General features: G+C 36.9%; 1 protein-coding gene across 2 annotated transcripts in view; it reads left to right on the top strand.

The window, feature by feature from the left end:
- Positions 1 to 20004, top strand: part of LOC145669699 (uncharacterized) — a 58486-nt gene that overhangs the window by 22159 nt on the left and 16323 nt on the right. Inside the window, exon 1 of one of the 2 annotated variants that reach the window (XM_081737993.1) lies at positions 5501 to 5582. The exons of the other annotated variant lie outside the window; for it this stretch is intronic. The gene's annotated coding sequence lies outside the window, so the exon portion shown is untranslated. Of the gene's footprint in view, positions 1 to 5500; positions 5583 to 20004 lie in introns of those variants that run through there. 2 annotated transcript variants of the gene reach the window in all.

The following is a 20004-nucleotide window of genomic DNA, read 5'->3' on the forward strand; positions in this document are numbered from 1 at the left end:
GGTAGGGATGAGTTTCTCCTACAAACACTCAAGTTAAAATTGAAAACAAACGGGAAAGAATGTGTAGTGCGTGCACTTTATGACAGTGGTTCACAGAGATCATATGTCTCTAAGCGAGTAGTGGAAGTACTGGGTTGTCAACCAATATGTACTGAAACTTTAGAACATAGTTTGTTTGGTGGTGTCAAAACACAAAAGGAGTCCCTTAACAAATATAGTATACTTGTAGCTGATGTTAATGACAATCATTCGTGTAGGATGGAAGTTTTAGAGAAACCAGTGATTTGCGGTGAGATACCTTCTCTTAAACGTGGACCGTGGTTAAAAGAAATGAAGAAGAGAAAAATTTGGCTGTCCGATTTAGATAGTACGGGAGAAATAGAACTGTTAATCGGTGCGGATATGGCTAGTGAATTTTTAACAGTAGATATGTTAAAGTTAGAGTCAGGACTATTTGCTGTTAGAACAATGTTTGGATGGACGGTAATGGGTAAGTTACCGTCCAAAAGATGTTATGGTATGTCTGCCAATGTTGTGATCACTTTATTGTCAATCAGTGACCGTATTACGGATTTGTGGAAATTAGATACGTTAGGCATCACTGACCCAATAGAAGTTAAGACTAAGAACGAAAACCATGCAGTAATTTTAAGACATTTTAAAGAAACTTTGTGCGTGAATTCAGATGGTCGTTACGAAGTTAAATTGCCGTGGAAGGAAAAATCTATGGAACTACATGACAACAAGGAAATAGCTGAAAAGAGATGTGTGAAGATGACCGAGAAGCTGTGGCAAGAAGGAAGATACGAAGACTATGATAACGTTTTTCGAAACTGGTTGGAAGAAGGATTCATAGGAGTACCAGAGGAGGAGCTGGACAATCGAAGTTACTATTTACCACATAGGGCAGTGATAAAACAGAATTCCACTACCCCAATCAGGCCAGTTTTTGATGCGTCTTCGAAAACAAAGGGATCATATTCATTGAATGACTGTTTGGAGAAGGGTCCTAACTTAATTGAAGAAATTCCGTCACTTATGCATAGGTTTAGAGAGAAAAAGATAGGGATTATATCGGACATTAGAAAAGCTTTCCTGCAAATTTCGGTAAATAAAAACGATCGTGATTATTTAAGATTTCTTTGGTGGGAGAATTTTGACGAAAGGAAGTTTAAAACTTTTAGACATATGCGAGTTGTTTTTGGCGTGAATTGCAGTCCCTTTCTGTTGGGGGCCGTGCTTATTTACCATTTAGAAAATGCTCCCCGTGAATATGAAGAAATAGCTAGTAAATTGAAACAATCCCTTTATGTCGATAATTGTGTCACGTCTGTTGACAATGAAGACGAAATGTTTGCTTTAATCGAAAAATCAAAGACGCTGCTCAGTGAAGGTAAATTCGATTTACGAGGATGGGTATACAGTGGTTCTTCTATAGGTAGTAATGATGTTTACACTCCAGTTCTAGGTATGTTATGGGACACATGTACAGACACTTTATTGTGTGATACAAAGAATTTAGGCAGAGTAGAAGGACCAGTGTCCAAACGAGTTATTTTATCTACTGCTCATAAGTTATTTGACCCTCTAGGATTTCTGTCACCTGTGACGTTGATTCCAAAATTGTTACTTCAAGAAAGCTGGGAAAATAACAACTCTTGGGACACACCAGTTTCTTCAGAAATTTCCAGGAAATTCGACAAGTGGTATAAAGAACTGGCGATGTTGGACGAAATAAAGATTCCTAGACAGTTTGCACAAGATGGTACAAGGAACTCTTGGACGTTACATGTTTTCTGTGATTCTAGTAAAAATGCATATGCATCTGTCGTGTTTTTGAGAAGTGAATGCAATGGAGAAGTTAATGTCCAGTTGTTATTCAGCAAAGCACGTGTTGCGCCATTGAAAAAGTCAACTATTCCACGTTTAGAATTAATGGCCTGTTGTATCGGAGTTAGACTTGCTGTGTCTGTGATTGAGAGTTTAAATTTAGACATTCCTGTGTTCTATTGGACTGATTCTTTGGTGGCGCTTTACTGGATAAAAAATGATGAACCTTGGGGAGTGTTTGTAATGAATAGAGTGAAGGAAATTCGAGCTCTCTCCGATGTAAAGTGTTGGAGACATGTACCGGGAAATTTGAACGCAGCTGACCTACCCTCGAGAGGCTGCAATGCTGCAGCGTTACTGAAGAGTAAATGGTGGGAAGGACCTGACTGGTTACGGCAGACGGAAGAATTCTGGCCGAAAACTGATATGAAACCAAATGCGCTTGAAGTAAATAATGAAAAACTGAAAACGGTTGTTTCATTAAGCGTTGCAAATGAGCCAAAGTGGTATATGCAATATTTTTCAAATTATGAGAAATTAATACGTATGGTTGCATGGATCTTGCGTTTTATCCATAATTGTTGTTCAAAGGAAAATGAAAGGTTAACAGGTGAACTATTGGTATTTGAAATAGAATCAGCTGAGAAGGTTATAATGAGAAGTATCCAGAAAGAATGTTTTGTTAGTGAACCAGATCGTTTGAAACAATTGTGTACTTTTGTTGATGGTGAAGGTTTGATTAGGTTAAAGACTAAAATTGCACGTAGACTCGATGAAGATGATTTTCGGAGTCCTATTGTATTACCACCTGAGCATAAAGTTGTGAAGATGTTAATATTGAAGGAACATTTGAAATCATCTCATGCTGGAGTTCAAGTATTATTGACAAAGTTGCGTGAAAGGTTTTGAATTCTTCGTGGGAGAAAACTATAAGTTCTGTTGTTCGAAGATGTGTTGATTGTAAACGGTACGATGCAAAAAATATTAATGTTACACCAGCTTCCTTGCCAGAAGACAGAGTTAAAGATGCATTAGTTTTTGAAATAACCGGAGTAGATTTAGCTGGGCCTCTCTTCCTTCAAGATGGGAAAAGATGTTGAATTGTCTTGTTTACTTGTGCCGTTTATCGTGCAGTGCATTTAGAACTTGTACTGTCTTTATCGACCTCTAGTTTTTTTGTCAGCATTAAGGAGATTTATTGACAGGCGCGGAAGGCCGAAGGTCATTTATTCTGATAATGGAACGAATTTTGTCGGTGCAGATAATCTTTTTAAGTTAATCGACTGGGAACAAATTTCTTTGTACTCATCAGTAGAAAGAATTCAGTGGAAGTTCATTCCACCTACCGCTGCCTGGTGGGGTGGATGGTGGGAGCGAATTATACAAATGATCAAGAAACTTCTTCGTAGAACGTTGGGTAGAGCGTCTCTAAGTTATGAAGAATTGAGTACAGTGTTGTGTGACATAGAAGCAGTTATCAATGCGCGTCCGTTGACTTATTTGTCAGAAGATTCAAACGATCTCACACCCATTACTCCAGCTATGTTTTTACAAGATAATTTGGAGATAGGAGTACCTGATCTGGATCATATAGAGACAGTTGACAAGTCAAAAAGATTTAGAAGATTGCAGCACATAAGAACACAATTGAGAGATACATTTCGTAGTGAGTATTTAAGTCAGTTAGTACTGAAGCAAACCGGAAAGAAAACTTGTCGAGAAATAAAAGGAGGAGACGTTGTACTTGTTGGAAGTGACAATAAGAGAAGACTAGACTAGCCTTTAGGAAAAATTACAAAGGTGTTCCCTGGGAAGGATGATATTGTAAGAGTGGCTAGGATTAAGACTGAGAGTGGAGAAATTATAAGACCTGTTCAGCGGTTGTACCCCTTGGAAGTGAGTTTTGTTCAAACCGAAGAAAGTGTTGTGCAAGCGAAAGACGAAGAGGAATGTCCGTCTAAAAACTTGACTTTAGGTAAACTTGAAGAAAAGGGTGAACGTATTGTCACAACAAGAAAAGGTCGAAAGGTGAAGATACCTGTACGATACTTAGTGTGATTTTGTTTTGATTTATTTGTCATAAATCAAAAGGTGGGAGGATGTGGAATTTGTATCTGGCAACATTGTGAAAAGTTTAAAAACATTTGACTGTAATGGAACGTAGTAGTTGCGGCAGAAGCTATAGAAAAGGTTGAAGTAATGTGCACCGGTAACATTTGTAATTTTTGAGGACATTCAGTCAATTTGTATGGTCTTGTTTGTAGAATGATAGTAATGTGTGATGTTTAATGGAAAATAGACAAAAGATAGAAAGTTGTGTTTTCATTCTTAAACACGAATTGCTTTTATAGACTGTAACAGTTGCATATGTATTAATTAAAAATTGTTAAAAACGAAAGGACGAATATGATTGGTTCATGGAATGACCTCTTCTCATTTTAAGAAGTATATAAGCTGTAATCTTAGAAATTGTATTTCATAATGTGTCTGATGTAGGCAAAGTTAATTTGCCGAAACTGTAACGCTATTATTTATTAGCTAATATATGCTTTCGTCAGAATTTGCCTTTTAATTTATACAAGAAGTTCCAAAGCTAGAATGAGTAGTATTCAGTTTTTATTGATATGGGGATCACTATCTTTTAATGTTCAAACATCCATTTTGTTGTAACGCACACTGCCGGGTGCTTGTAGAGCACTATACACAGATATACAGTGGAATCTTCTTGTAAACGAGAGGACTAGAGCAGGTAAGTGAAGGCGATTTTGTTTTCATCCATGATATTTGATCACTACGTTGAGCGTCAGTGCTTGCCGTGGGTGCGGGGAGTGCTTTGTTCTTTGTTATATGGAGCATGCGACATGCACACGCTACCTACTGAATACTAACTAAGCACTCCACTATACTATCATAGCACTGTGTATGAACGAGAGTATCAAATGTTTCGCGTAATGTTTATGTTGGTAGGGAAAAGTTTATTTTTCCTTCCGAAAACACGATTTTAACGGAATGAAAATCGCACGACTTGACTAGTTTACACTAACATCCGGGATCTAATTAATGTTAAATGTCCTCCGTGTGAGGTTTACATATATTTTTATATTGTAGCTTATAGAAATGTGTGTTCGAGGACTCCATTATTTTGAACCGTTAGTGGTTTCGTAGGGGAACAACCAGTGGCGTATTTAGGAAGGGGCTTCCGGGCTTAAGCCCCCCCCGAAATCTTACTTACTATAGTAAAGTATATGAAATATATTGCAGAATTTTCACATTTTCAGGCAAAGCCCTCCTCGAAAGTTAGCAAGGCCCCCCCGAAAGAAAATCGTAAATACGCCACTGGGAACAACTAATGGTGGAATACAGATTAAACTTTCATTAGGAGTTGGATATCCTATACACCCACCTACACGTACACTTTCTTTTACATTTACACGTACATACATCCCCTTCTTTCTTCTATTCTTTGTTCTTTTTTCATTTTACACCTCCCAATTTCCTTTAACTTTTTGCCTTGTTGAACTTGGCTTTCAGCCCTCTTTCACTGTCTGATCTTCTTTCCCGATTGTGTCCTGTATTTTATTCAATTTTGTTCCTGAATCATTCTCCGTGTGAGGTACACATTTGACAATATATAAAAACTAGTACACACGTTTAGCGAGCTGGTGCACCTACCTATTTGACCGGTAATGGTCTACGACAAGATAAGAAAGCTTTCATTTTAATGCGTGTCTATATAAATAGGAATCTGACAGGTAAGAACACAATATTTCGATCATTTATATGTTGTTCTATTAAAATACTATTGGAAAGGGTAATAGTATACATGAGAACGTCGTGATCTGCGTTTCTTCTGTGTTCTATTACCACTTCTACATGAAATACCATAAATTTTCTACGTAGTACAATAGTAAGAAGTATCCATGTGCAAAAGACATGCAATATGCGTTTAATTCCTCCCCCCCCTTACACATACACAGTCATAAAGTACAAGGGCACTACACATGCAGATATGAAGTACAGGTACGTTCTGTTTTATTTTCGTATCAGTCGATAAGTAAATCAAACTCGCTTTGTTATCCCCTTGGTAAGTTCGTAGATACCCAATGAATAATCCCTGAAAGTAAGAGCGTCCAGCTCCTTCGGGAACTGACGCGGCTTTACGTATACTATATCCTTGGAAAGTTGTATATATTTTAAAAACATATGTATCAGTATTAAATATCGACAGCAGCGTGCAGATTTATTGTTCGCAACCATACCTCTTCAGGGGTAATTTTGCACAAAATATGAAGCGAATTGCACAGTGCTCTGTCAGTATAATAATGAACTGTAAAAAGAAAATTTCAACTGCCACCATAAGATAGAACATCTGACTGCTCTGCTTATAGTGTTGGCGGGTAACATAAGTTGTTGTTTTCCTGAGAATTAGTTGTAGAGGCATGGAAAGCAGTCACTGTGAAGGCCGACATAATTTCAAAGATATCACCTAATATAATTTCCGTCAAAGTTGACAGTTTTTAGAATACTACTATCTATAATGGGATTGACTAAGTGATAATTGGAATTGACGTGTGAAACTTATGTAGTCATATAAATTTAAATTGGGAGAAGACTGTTTTAGCCCTAACCTCGATTACTTTGCTTGGGTCCAAACTAACCACTTAGAAAGGAAATAACTATTGACGGTACCTCCTGCCTATTAATTTCAGGTAAAGTTTCTATGTAGGTAGATGCCTAAATGGATTTCTTGTTGGAAAGTAAATTTCAAACAGCGTGGGATCCAGAAAAGTAATTTGAGACGAGCTTCACTGAGAAAAGCTGTTTTTTTTTCTTTAAAAAAAAGGAATTCAGTATACTTACGGTATTTTTTTTTGAGGGGTAGTGGGGACTTGAAGCTTATATGTATAGGAATGACTTAACATTAGATTAAAAAATAAAAATCTACAGTTTTGGTGGTCTTCACCCTGAAAGCCCTAAATCCCGTAAATATTCCACTTATTACGTTTGGGATTATATTCTTTTATATAAAGAGTAACCAACACCTTGTTTTCTGTTCCTGAGTTGCATTTTGTGTGACATATGCTAAAATTGTTAAATCTAATTATTGCGAAGCGTAAGTACTTTACTGTAATTTCACCAATTACACTCTAATAGTTGCTACCAACAACCTAACTATATTTTCCACCAGATTCCAATCCACGTGCAGACAATAATTGTGTTTGGTCTCGAACATTCATAACAAAAAAACATAGTTCCCACGTTGAATAAATCATGCATTTATTCTCAACATTCAACTACTTGGTACAATATCTATTATACATCTTCTTAATATAGCCAAACTCATTCCAGTAATCTCTAGGCAAGACAAACATTATTTTCCTAGAAAACAGAAGATCCATGAAACAAAAATGTCCCACTTCCACTATATTGTATTAACTTTCTTCTTCTTCTTTTTTACTGTTCTACATGCGTTCTTCTCAGAACGCTACATCCTCCCACCTTTTGATTGCGAATAGCAATCAAAACAAATACCGTAATGGAACATTTACAACACGTCCACTTCTAGTGACTACTTTTCGTTCATCACCACTTGGTTCTGCCATCGATTCTTCACCTGTTTCAGATTTTTCGATCTTCTCAACAGTCTTAGACGAAACCTGTTTACTTTGATCGGTCGGAAACACTATCTCTAAAGGATATAATTTCTGTATAGGTCGAGTTAAAACTCCACTTGATGTTTTCACCTTTACCACTCGAACATGACTATCTACACCAGGACACAACTCTATTACTCTCCCTAGTGGCCAGTTAATTCTTTTCTTATCTTCCGTTGCTACCAAAACAACATCTCCCAAATGTACTTCTCTACCATGTCCTTTATCCCATTGCTTTTGCACCAACAGACTTAAGTACTCATTTCTGAACCGGTCTCGCAATTGTTGTCTAATAGCACTCAACCTCTTGTATCTCTTGATCAATAATGTGTCTTCCACTCGGTCCAAGTCAGGCACTCCAACTTCTTGAACATCCTGTATGAACATAGCGGGTGTTAAAGCAACAAAATCCTCAGTGTCCTCAGATATATACGTCAAAGGACGACAGTTAATTACGGATTCACAGTCACATAAAACAGTAGACAACTCCTCAAAATTCAAGGAAGCTTTTCCTAGTGTTCTTCGCAACAGATTTTTCAAGGTACGTATAATTCTCTCCCACCATCCACCCCACCATGGAGCTCCTGGGGGAATAAATTTCCATTGAATTTTATATACAGAGCAACTCAGTTCTATTTCTTTCCAATCAATAGACTTAAACAAATTAACAGTGCCCACAAAATTCGTTCCATTGTCACTGTACACTACCTTTGGTCTACCTCGTCGTGCAATAAATCTTCTCATTGCCAACATGAATTCACAGGAAGACAAGGAAGACACTAATTCTAAATGCACAGCTCTATACACCGCACAAGTAAATATCACTATCCAAACCTTATTTCCATCATTCAATATAAGCGGTCCTGTCAAATCAATTCCTGTTATCTCAAATGCTAAGGCATCACGCACTCTATCATCAGGCAAGGGACTTGTAACTGTAGTCATTCTTGCAGCGTCTTGTTTCCTACATGTGACACATTTTCGAATTACATTCCGTACAGTTTTTCTTCCGCGCAATATCCAGTAATTTTCTCTTAGCTTACATAATAAAATTTGGGTTCCTGCATGGTTCATCCTAACATGTTCCTCCATAACCATTCTGTGAACTAACTCATGATCTGACGGAAGTACAAATGGACTCCTGAAGTTCTCTTTATCATCTCTTCTAACAATCTTCGTTTTGACTCGGATCAAGTTTTCTTCGTCCTTGAAAGTCATCAACGTCTTCAATTTCTCACTGTCGTCATTAAAACTCTCTTTTTGCATGAGATATATTAACCGCCTTTCTGCAGCGTTGAGCTCCTGTACAGTCAACTCTCCGACATTTCTGTTAACTGGTACAGTTCGACAATTTATAATAAATCTGCGCATCCACGCTATCATACGCAACACCTTTTGATACTTGGAGAAACGTCTCAGATACCACACATCTTCGCACTGTACAGTCATCGCAACTACTGTCTTCTTTCTTTCCTTATTTATTTCAACTTTGTCGCAAGCGCTTTCTTCTGTGGGCCAATCAGGTTTTCTTAACTTCAACCAATCCGGTCCCTCCCACCAACGGGATTTCACAAAAGTTGCGGCATTACAACCTCTGCTGGGAAGGTCCGCAGGATTAGAATTACCAGGTACGTGTCTCCAACACGCTATGTCACTCAACGAACGAATTTCCTTGACTCTATTGAACACGAACACACTCCATGGTTCGTTCTTTTGAATCCAATATAACGCAGTTGTAGAATCAGTCCAATAATTTACGGGAATATTTAATTTCAAACTACTAATAATATTATTCGCAAGACGTGCACCAATGCAACATGCTAACAACTCAAGACGAGGGATACTTATTTCCTTCATAGGAGCAACACGTGCCTTACTGGCTACCAACTGGACTACGACTTTACCATTATGTTCACTTTTCAAGTATACAACACAAGCATATGCATACTGACAAGCATCACAAAATATATGCAGAGACCATGACTTCCTTGATTCATCTACCGACAAACATCTCGGTATTGCTATTTGTTTTAACTGATATAAATCTTTTACCCAACGATCAAACTTTCGTTTTACTTCAGGAGATACTTCCTCGTCCCATCCTGCTTTCTTACGGAAACTGTCTTGTAACAAAAGTTTAGGTACTAAAGTCACAGGTGACAGGAATCCTAATGGATCAAATATGCTATGAGCTACCGCCAACATTTTCCTTCTGGTCACAGGTTCTTCAACACCTTTTAAACTATTCAGATCACACATAATAACATCCTTTTGTTTGTTCCAATACATGCCTAGAACATTGGTACTGTCATGATTTTCACTGTTATCATCTACACTATTATATTCCCATCCACGTAAATCAAATTGTGCTTCAGCTAATAACTTCTTAGCTTGTTCAATAAATGAGGTGAGTTCTTCTTCATTACGCACTGATGTTACACAATTGTCAACATAAAATGATTCTTTCAACTTTTTAGCTGTACCCTTGTACTCTGAAGAAACATGTTCTAAGTGAAACTGTATAACAGCACTTAACATAAATGGACTACAATTGACACCAAAAACTACTCTACGATGCCGGTACACTTTTAAGTTTCTTTCAGCAAAATTTCTCCACCATAAAAATCTCAAAAAATCACAATCCCCTTTTTTAACAGCTATCTGTAGAAATGCTTTTTTAATATCAGATATTACCCCTATTTTATGCTCTCGAAATCTCAATAAAATGTCAGTAATCAACTCCACAAGGTTGGGACCTTTCTCTAAACAATCATTCAACGAAGGTGAATTTCGTACTTTACACGAAGCGTCGAAAACTGGTCTAATTTTAGTCGTTGACCTTTCTTTGAAAACAGCTCTATGCGGGAGATAATATCCTGAATCTGTAACCTCATCTGGTGGCACTTCTTCGATTATTCCATCTCGCAACCATTCATTGAACACGGACTCATATTCTTCATACTTTCCATTTACAATTAATTTTTCTGTAACCAAAACACATCTTTTTTCTGCTTGTATTCGGTTGTCAGGTAGTTCTGGGTGACAAACTTTCCATGGAAGACTGACTTCGTACCGTCCCTCCTCATTAACTCGTACAGTTTCTTTAAAATGATTCAAAGCCGCTTCATCCGACTCTTTTCTGGATTTTGTTTCTGTTGGGTCCAAAATTCCTAATGTGTCTAACTTCCACAAATCTGATATCTTTGCATTCTGTGTCAATAGTGAAATAACATTTAATGTTGAAACTTCATGACAGCTATCTTGTTTGTTTATCGGGACCTTTCCCATCATAACCCAGCCTAACAACGTTCGAACAGCAACTAATCCACATTTTAACTTATGCACTTTATTTGTCATAAGTTGACCAGCCACATCTGCACCGATCAATAATTCTATTTCTGTGTCATGACCTCCGAAATCTGACAGCCAAATTTGGTTTCTTTTCATTTCTGCAACCCATGGTCCTGGCTTCAAACTTGGTATTTGAACACAAATAACAGATCTTTCCAACACTTCTAACTCACCTGAAAACTTTTCTTGCATGTCGCAGACAGTGATCGTATAACAATTGTGCTGTTCCTTATTTGTTTCAACTCCGCCAAACAACATATGTTTCACGGTTTCTTTTCTTTGGGTTTTAAGATTCAATTCTCTTGCGACCCGTTTCAGAATGTAAGAGCGCTGAGAGCCATTATCTATTAAAGCTCTTACTTCACGCATTTGTCCGTTCACATTCAGTTTTAATTTCACAGTTTGTAACAAATATTGATCACAGTGATTTTGGTTTGTAAGCGTACACGTTTTCGATTCTTTACAATCACCGGTACTTTTACCTTTTCTTCCCTCACTCACTGGACACATCACAGAAAAATGATTTCGTTTACACTTAAAACAGTTGACCTTCACTTTACAAGACTTTGTTTGATGATACGGCTGAAAACACAAAAAACAACATCTATTGTGCAAAAGAACTTTCTTTTTCTCGTCCAGTGACATGTCACGGGCCTTGGAACAGTTCTGTTCACGATGTGATTCTTCACAAAATAAGCACTTCTTACCTGCTTCTGTATCCAATTTATGACTTGACAACAAATTACTAGCTGTGGGGATTTTGTTTTCAATTCTCATTTCCTTCTTTGCGTAACTTGTTTTACTACTTGATACCTTGAAGCCTGTTTGTGCTAGAACGATTCTTTCCTCTCCTTCCACTTCATTTTTCAAAAACTTCAACAACTGATTCATTTTATCACTGTACGTTACAACTGATTCATTTTCAGTGCTCCTTGTATCAGTTCCTGAGTACCTTAACCATACTCGTAAGAATTCTTCGGGAAGACATGATTCAACTAAGGGAAACAGTACTGCTGCGAACTTATCACTATCCATACCAATCGATTCTAATGCTCTCAACTGTGATTCTAATTTATCGTACAAACGAGGAAGCGATAGCTTGTTGGATTGGTTTGACACATTCTGTATCAAAATCCCTAACAATTCTCTGACATAGTATTCAATTAACAATTCCTCACGACCGAACCTGTTTTGCAAACTCTGAATGACCTTGTCGTAATTTTGTGCTGTAGGAGGATAACTGTTTACTACTTCCCAGACTCTGGTACCTTGTACAACGGATTGCAGTAGGTATTGAAATTTGTCCTCTTTGTCTATGTCCTTGTCTTCGTGTATTCTCTTAAACTGTCCCCAGAAACCTAGCCATTCGCTAATCTGTCCTCCAAATTTCTTAAGCTCTAATTTGGGTAGTTTCAGTTTTTTGCATGAATTAACACAACCAGTTGAACTATTACTGCTGCCTTGTTCACTTTTTTTCTCGTACTGTGACTTAATGAGCTGCTCATATAACACTTGCACTTCGTCCCACATTGACTTATATTCTTCTATGCTGTTATATTCACTTTCATATACACTTACGTCAATTGCTTCTACTTCTTCTGCCAACTGCTCTAGAATCTTTGTATCGTAATCAGCAAGTTCTGTATTCAGCCTATTTAACTTCGTAATATACACTCTTACTTTTTCTTCATTCGGATCACTCTGCTTCAATTCTTCTTTTGCACTAATGATAGTCCTTGTATACAATGTACGAATGGGTTTCCGTAATGCGATTAACTTATCCATCGTGGTTTCACTGGTTACACTATCACTTCGCAATATATAAAATGCGAAACTCTATGCCCCACGCTGATGCGCCAAAAAATGTTAAATCTAATTATTGCGAAGCGTAAGTACTTTACTGTAATTTCACCAATTACACTCTAATAGTTGCTACCAACAACCTAACTATATTTTCCACCAGATTCCAATCCACGTGCAGACAATAATTGTGTTTGGTCTCGAACATTCATAACAAAAAAACATAGTTCCCACGTTGAATAAATCATGCATTTATTCTCAACATTCAACTACTTGGTACAATATCTATTATACATCTTCTTAATATAGCCAAACTCATTCCAGTAATCTCTAGGCAAGACAAACATTATTTTCCTAGAAAACAGAAGATCCATGAAACAAAAATGTCCCACTTCCACTATATTGTATTAACTTTCTTCTTCTTCTTTTTTACTGTTCTACATGCGTTCTTCTCAGAACGCTACAAAAATATTAGAATATGGTTCCTGAGCCGGTACCGGAAAGTACATAAGTCGCTTTACAAATATCGATAATACTAACGTAAGTATTAATAGAGGCACCATCGTTCTAATAGCAGTATTTGTAGACTGCACGCACTTTTGTGTAATAATTGAATTGTGTAAATACTGAAGGGAAAACGTTACTCAGAAACATTATGTTCATATGTTGAAGATATTTTTTTGTATGTTGTGCAATGTCTCCCACCTATGAGGTAACTTTGCAGCAAAGTTTATATTTCAATAACTACTGTCATACTGAATCTTTCCCAATGCACCTGCACGAATGTTTTCCTTGTATATCTAACTACCGTGTTATATGCTTAAAATACGGTTTTCTAGATCATTATGTTTGTAAGTTACATGCAATTATCTTTCAAATTCCTCGAATCTGGTGCGAAGGTATTTCTTACAGTACGAAGGGTGTTTCTTACAGGTGCTTCGTTCTACCTACATTCACTTTTTTACCTTCAGCAATGATTTTTGAGGTGTGCGCTTTCATTGCCCGTTGCAGATTTAATTTAAGAGAGCTTGTGCAAACCAACCAACCAACCTGTGATAAGTAACCACTAAAAGCACTAATGCTATCTAACCAGTAGGAGCGCACTTGGGGTCTCGAGCGTTAGCGAAGGGCTTCGTTCGTAGGGAGCAGGTGCGTCTGCGATATTGAGTGTACGCGTAAGCGAGAATTGAGGGAAACCACTGCTTTCATGATACTGATATATGAGTAGTCCTTTTATTTACACTTTGACGTACAAATCTTAGAAAAAAAGCCTTACCTTTTACTATACTGTACATGTTAACACTATTGTGCTGTCGATTTATAGCAGCTTCAGATATTTATAAGAATTTCACCAAAACTTTAATGTTTCCGCTTCTTCACACTTCCTTTCGTGTATCTTGATTCGCCTTCTTCAATTGTACTGCTTAAATTTGACCTTCGGTGCCTTCTATTTCAACTCAGGAAAAAAAAAGTACTATCACCATCTCAGATATTGTTGAAGCTTTTTTTTATAGCAACTAAACATGTTTCTAAGATACCCATATTTTTTTGTTTTGTCGAAAAAAATTTCCCGCCAAGTAATGGGTCATCAAAGACTGGGAGTACAATTTATGTATTGTAAAAGACATGGAAAATGGTCAACTTCGGAGCCCCACCATTCAGCTATGGAAACAGGTAGAGTTATAATTGTTGTGGTATGTACACTCATGTCCAAAATTATTGTCGCATATCTATAACTGTCTTGTAAGAATATAATTTGATAACGATTTTCCTGGGTACTTTTAATACTGATACTATGTATATAATCAGAAAATGTCTATTTGTTGTAGAATTCATAGGAGAAGAATTATAAATACGAAAATTAGAATGAGTAAATTAAAATGTTGCTAAATGGAGAAGAAAATTTTACTTTCGTTTTATTGTTCTCGTTTACTGCTCTTTTGACATGACATTTGTCACATACATGTATTTTTCGATTATACACATACTAACGTTATAAGAAATACCGGGCGAATTCTTTATCAAATCATATTCCTACAACAGCATATTTATAGACATGCGACAATTATTTTGGACATGAGTGTACATAGGGATATAAATAAACTATATTTTATTGTAGTTCGGTTTGCGCATGCGTATCTTTTTGTACATAAATTAGCAAATGAACGTCAATTTCTCTGAAAAGTCGAAGTTTGCGAATTTTTTTCGAGCACTTCCGGTTCGAATTTTAAAATTCTGTTTTCATGGTTGTTAAGACCCAGTTACCCGCTTTCCGAAAATACATTTGTATCGCTTTTGTGTGCAACTGTTCTGTCACAAAAAATTCGAGAAATTGTAAAATTCTCAAAAATCGCCATTTTTGGGCGCCATTTTCTCGAAAATACCATCTTCTAAAATTCTGAAATTTTGTCAGATGGTTTAGCTTGACATGAATAATAAACAGACCAAATACCGTTCTCGACCAATGCTTCATGAATTAACTACAGCCTTTTGAATTTAGCGAAGTTTCGTTAACTTTGATGTCACAGTTAGCAACGCTGGAAACAATAAAAATGCAATGATTTGATGAAGTTTGTGGTTCACATTAATTAAATGAAGAATAAAAGGTTTTTCTAACTGGTTTTTTATTATTTTGATCAAAAAAGTGTTCTGAAATAGTAAAATGAGCCTTCCCCCTTCTCCGTTTTTTTAAAAAACGAAGTAATCTGAGATGGAAATTACGATTACGGAACACAAAATTTTAAGTTCACTTAAAATGGTCTTCGGAAGCAAAATTTCGCTGATTATTTTTTTTCACATTGACCAATCATTTGCTTGCTTGGTGTCGTCTTCGCTAATAGCAGTAGTGCACTCACAACTCGTCCAGAGATGGATCCAAGGTGTCGATCGTCCTCGCAGAAGGAACCTTCTTATTTTATATACAAATAAAACCCATTCCAGAGTTTTAAGCTCTTAAAAGTAGCTCTATGTAGCAGTATTACCCCTTCCCCCTAGAAGTCCGTCCTGGATCCGCCTCTGCGTAGCACATTGTCGATAATCACAAAACACTTATTTTCACTTCTCTTATGCTCTTCTGGAAACCTGTACCCTGCTGAAAGTCCATGTGGAAGCGTAAACAGCACTTCAACTGTACGTAATTCATGATTTATTCATAATTCTGCTAGGTACCACTGGTGATCATAAGTATATGAGAGGGCGCCGGTCCTGGAGGCCCGGAACCCCAAAAGCTGTTGTGGGCCCTTTATTGTGTTTATACAATATTTAACATGATTTGAATGCAATTTGTCTTAAAATCTCCATACATATATCTTCTGCATCTGAATCCCCCCCTCCAATTTACGGAGAAATCGGCGCCTTTGCGCATATGTATGTAACAAAAGTTCCTTTTTGCAGATTTCTTAAATCTACACTTTGAATTGCAGAAGCTCGAATTTGGGGGAAGCATGAAGTTAGTTTATGGCGACCCGTTACTGCCATAAAATCTTCGCCATTTTCCGAAAGCCAAAGGTGACTTCGTTGATTACCAGTTACCGGTCGCTACTTTCCCATTCTTGCTTTTTTTTTTCTTACGGAAGTTGTCGAATTCAGTTGCAGGCAACAAAACGAGAGTAATACCGGGAGTCTGTACTTGCACTATACGCACGAATTCTTCTGCGGTTTTGATAGTGTGTCTGTTTTTGCCTAAGGTTATGCCGCGTTGCCACATTCTGTACAACCCCCCCCCTTACTGTAGCAGAGAACCTAGCATGGCCGGTTTCACTGCAAAGCCACTGCTTTATCGGACCTGTCTGCATCTCGAAAATCTGAAAGCGATTTTTAAGGTGGGATGCAGCACCATCATAAATCACTGACACGGTTTGGGAAATTGTAGACACTTATTTCCACGTATTCGAAACTTTTTCTATAACCTATATTTTCGCTTTTCTTTGAGTATTTTTAGAATCTTGTCTATGGCTATGAGTACAGAGCCGAATCGTGTGTTTTGTCGTCGCTTATTACAACAAAACTGTGAGTTGTTCCATATTCCGTTGATAACTGTGAATTTCACTGTGCAGAATAACAGTCCAGTTTTCAACGAAGTCCACATGAAGTAAAATAGAATTTGTATCTTGAAACTTGTTTACGATGCTTTTCTGTAGCAATTAATTCTCTTTGGATTTTCTTAATGTAGTCATGAATTACAATTCTTACAGTTAAACCAGCAATGTACGATACGAAAACGGAAAGTGGCACAGTTTTTTTTTTAACGAGATCATTGTTTTTTCATATGGCGTAGGTAACACTTTCATTTTCAGCAAGATCAAAGACTCCACACTTGTTCCTTTCATTCCAGGACATTCACCACATTCTTGAAGGAGACAGTTGTCATTTTCAGCGGATGATGCTACTAAAGGGAATAGGTCACTCATGACAGCTTCAATACAAGCTGCACCTTTGATTAGTTGCAACGCAGTAGCAGATAACTTAAAATTTGCACAATACACACACACACACACTTCCCTCGCAGGTTGCGGACTGACCCAGTTTAGTCGAATGCTATAAAATTCCGAGTGACCCATTCTTATGCTGAGATTGTACTGATTAAAAGACAGTCCGTAAATTTCTTTGATGGAACGCGTAAGAAAATGTTTCGAATTTTTTAAAACTTTTTGTTGTTTTTCGATTACTGTAATGACATCGCACTTAATTGAGACTTTGTCTGGATCATTCCAAGTCATTACTGAGGTAATAGTTCAGGCTTTTATAAATCAGTGGTGCCCACCCCCCCCCTTATGTCTATGACGCACTCCCCCCAATTGTCTATCCGTAAGTGTTCTTCCATGAAAAAATCTTTTCGATTAATTTTACCCCCCCCTCATCAAACATTTATATAGATTTTACCCCCCCCAAATATTTCAATGACGCAGTTTGCGTCATAGCCCCCCTCTTGTGGGCACCCCTGTATAAATCATCAGAATTTATTGGATGGACATTTTAAGTAAACTTAAAATTTGTGTGTTTCGTAATCGTAATTTCCATTTCAGATTACTTCGGTTTAAGAAAACGGACAAGTAAGGGGGAGGCTCATTTTAGTATTCCAGAGAGCTTTTTGGATCAAAATTATAAGAAAACAACCAGTAAAACCTTTTGTTCTTCATTTATTTAATGTGAACCACAAAGATCATGAAATCATTGCACTTTTTTGTTTCCAGTGTTGCTAACTGTGACATCAAAGTTAACGAAACTTTGCTAACTTCAAAAGGTTGTAGTTAATTCATGAAGCATTGGTCGAGAATGGTATTTGGTGTGTGTATTATTCATGTAAAGTTAAACCATCTGACAAAGTTTCAGAATTTTAAAAGATTGTGTTTTCGAGAAAATGGCGATTTTTGAGAATTTTACAATTTCTCGAATTTTTTGCGACAAAATGGTTGTACACAGAAGCGATACAATTTTTGTTCGGAAAGCAGGTAACTAGGTCTTACCATCCGTGAAAACAGAATTTTAAAATTCGAACCGGAAGTGCTCGAAAAAAATTCGCAAACTTCGACTTTTCAGATAAATTGACGTTCATTTGTTAATTTATGTACAAAAAGATACGCATACGCAAACCAAACTATAATAAGATATAGTTTATTTATATCCCTATCTACATACCACAACAAGAATTAAAACTCTACCTGTCTCCATAGCTGAATGGTGGGACTCCGAAGTTGGCCATTTTCCATGTCTTTTATAATTTATAAATTGTACTCCCCGTCTTTGATAGCTCATTACTTGGCGGGGAAACTTTTTCGATAAAACAAAAAAATATGGGCCACTTAAAAACATGTCTAGTTGCTATAAAAAGTTTCAACAATATCTGAGATGGTGATGGTACATGATCTGCCTGAATTGAGATGGAAGGCACCCTTCGTACGCAGTATCATGGTGTTGAAATTCAGGGCCCGGGGCGACAGATTACGTCGGCGCCCCCGAACATATGTGATCGACAGACAAGCGACGAAGTGCCCATGGAGGGTGGGAGGCGTAATAAAATTTTCAAAAATAATTTCTGCTTTTCGTTGATTTTAAGCACTTTTTATTACTTTTTTGTTCCATTTTATATAAATTAAAACCAATACTGAGAATAAATACAATGCTCTTCCGTAAGAACTTTCAATAATAGTTGTTAACTAAACAGATTCTAGAATCTATATAACAAAAATATATCGGCCAATTCAGAATAATGTAATCTTGTTGCACTAGAAATTCAAGTTAGTCGAAATAATATTTAAGCAGCAAAATACAGAAAGCTTATGTCTCTAGTTTGACGAACCAACCTAAAAATTTAAAACTTTTAATGATTTTCCCAAGATTTAATCATGCTTTTATGACAACAGTAGAAAACCAGCGTTACGAAAGAAATATAAGGTTGATTCATGAACGCTGGGTGGAATCGATATTGATCTGTTTCCCTTCAAAAGAGTATGGTGGCAAGCATGTTTGTTTAATAGTTGCTTCACCTTGAAGTTTTAGAAAATTGACGTGAGTTATTGTAAAATTTACGCCCTTTAAAGTGATTGGTCTGTTCATATCGCACCCGGAACTAAATTTTGCTAAAAGTTTTGTTTGCTCGAAATGTTTGCACTTGCCAGACGGACGTGTCTGAAACGAAAATGATGAAAGTGATATTTCTTGAAACTTTTGGAGGGCTGCATTCGAAATAAAGTGTACAAATTTAACATTTGGTCAATTTTCTGAAAATAAATTGATAAATTAGTTAAATATAAGATGCTTAATTAATTACCATTTAAAATGTATTTTTTTTAATAGTATATAATTTGCTTCAGTTTATTAAAGAGTTGTTTTCTGTACCAGAAAATTGTTAACAAACCTATGTGTATTTGTATTTCAAATTCGGTGTTAAAAGGAGACTGGTTAAAACCTCCTTTTAAACCATTTGCTCACAGGAGTTCTCTCTTCTGGTGCAATGCTCGCTTCGGCTTTTTTGGCACCGGTCCATGGCATCTTAACCAATGATTACGGCGCCTTGGAACTTTGTAAGGTCCCACTTCTCATCACATGTCAACACCCTGTCTAGAAATGGCTCCCTGCTCACACGATACAGCAAAGAAACACAGGAGTTCGTTCGCATTGTCTTCTGGTCCAGAGTCATTCAACTCATGGTGTGAGGACCAATTGAACACAGACGTCCAAAAAAGGCGACAATTTCCTTGGTCAATTTACATGTTTGTATTAAACAGAGTTACCTTGTAGGGTTTATCTCTGAGGTCACACCCGGAACCTTTTCCTAATTTTTTAAGAGGAAAAGATAAGCATGCTAAAGCTTGAAATGTCTTAATAGCTCTAGAGTGTTTTATTGATTTATAAGTGTCAATGTCAGTTG

The sequence above is a fragment of the Thermobia domestica genome, chromosome 14 (genome assembly GCF_964235325.1).
Source record: "Thermobia domestica chromosome 14, izTheDome1.hap1.1, whole genome shotgun sequence".
Lineage (NCBI taxonomy): Eukaryota > Metazoa > Arthropoda > Insecta > Zygentoma > Lepismatidae > Thermobia > Thermobia domestica.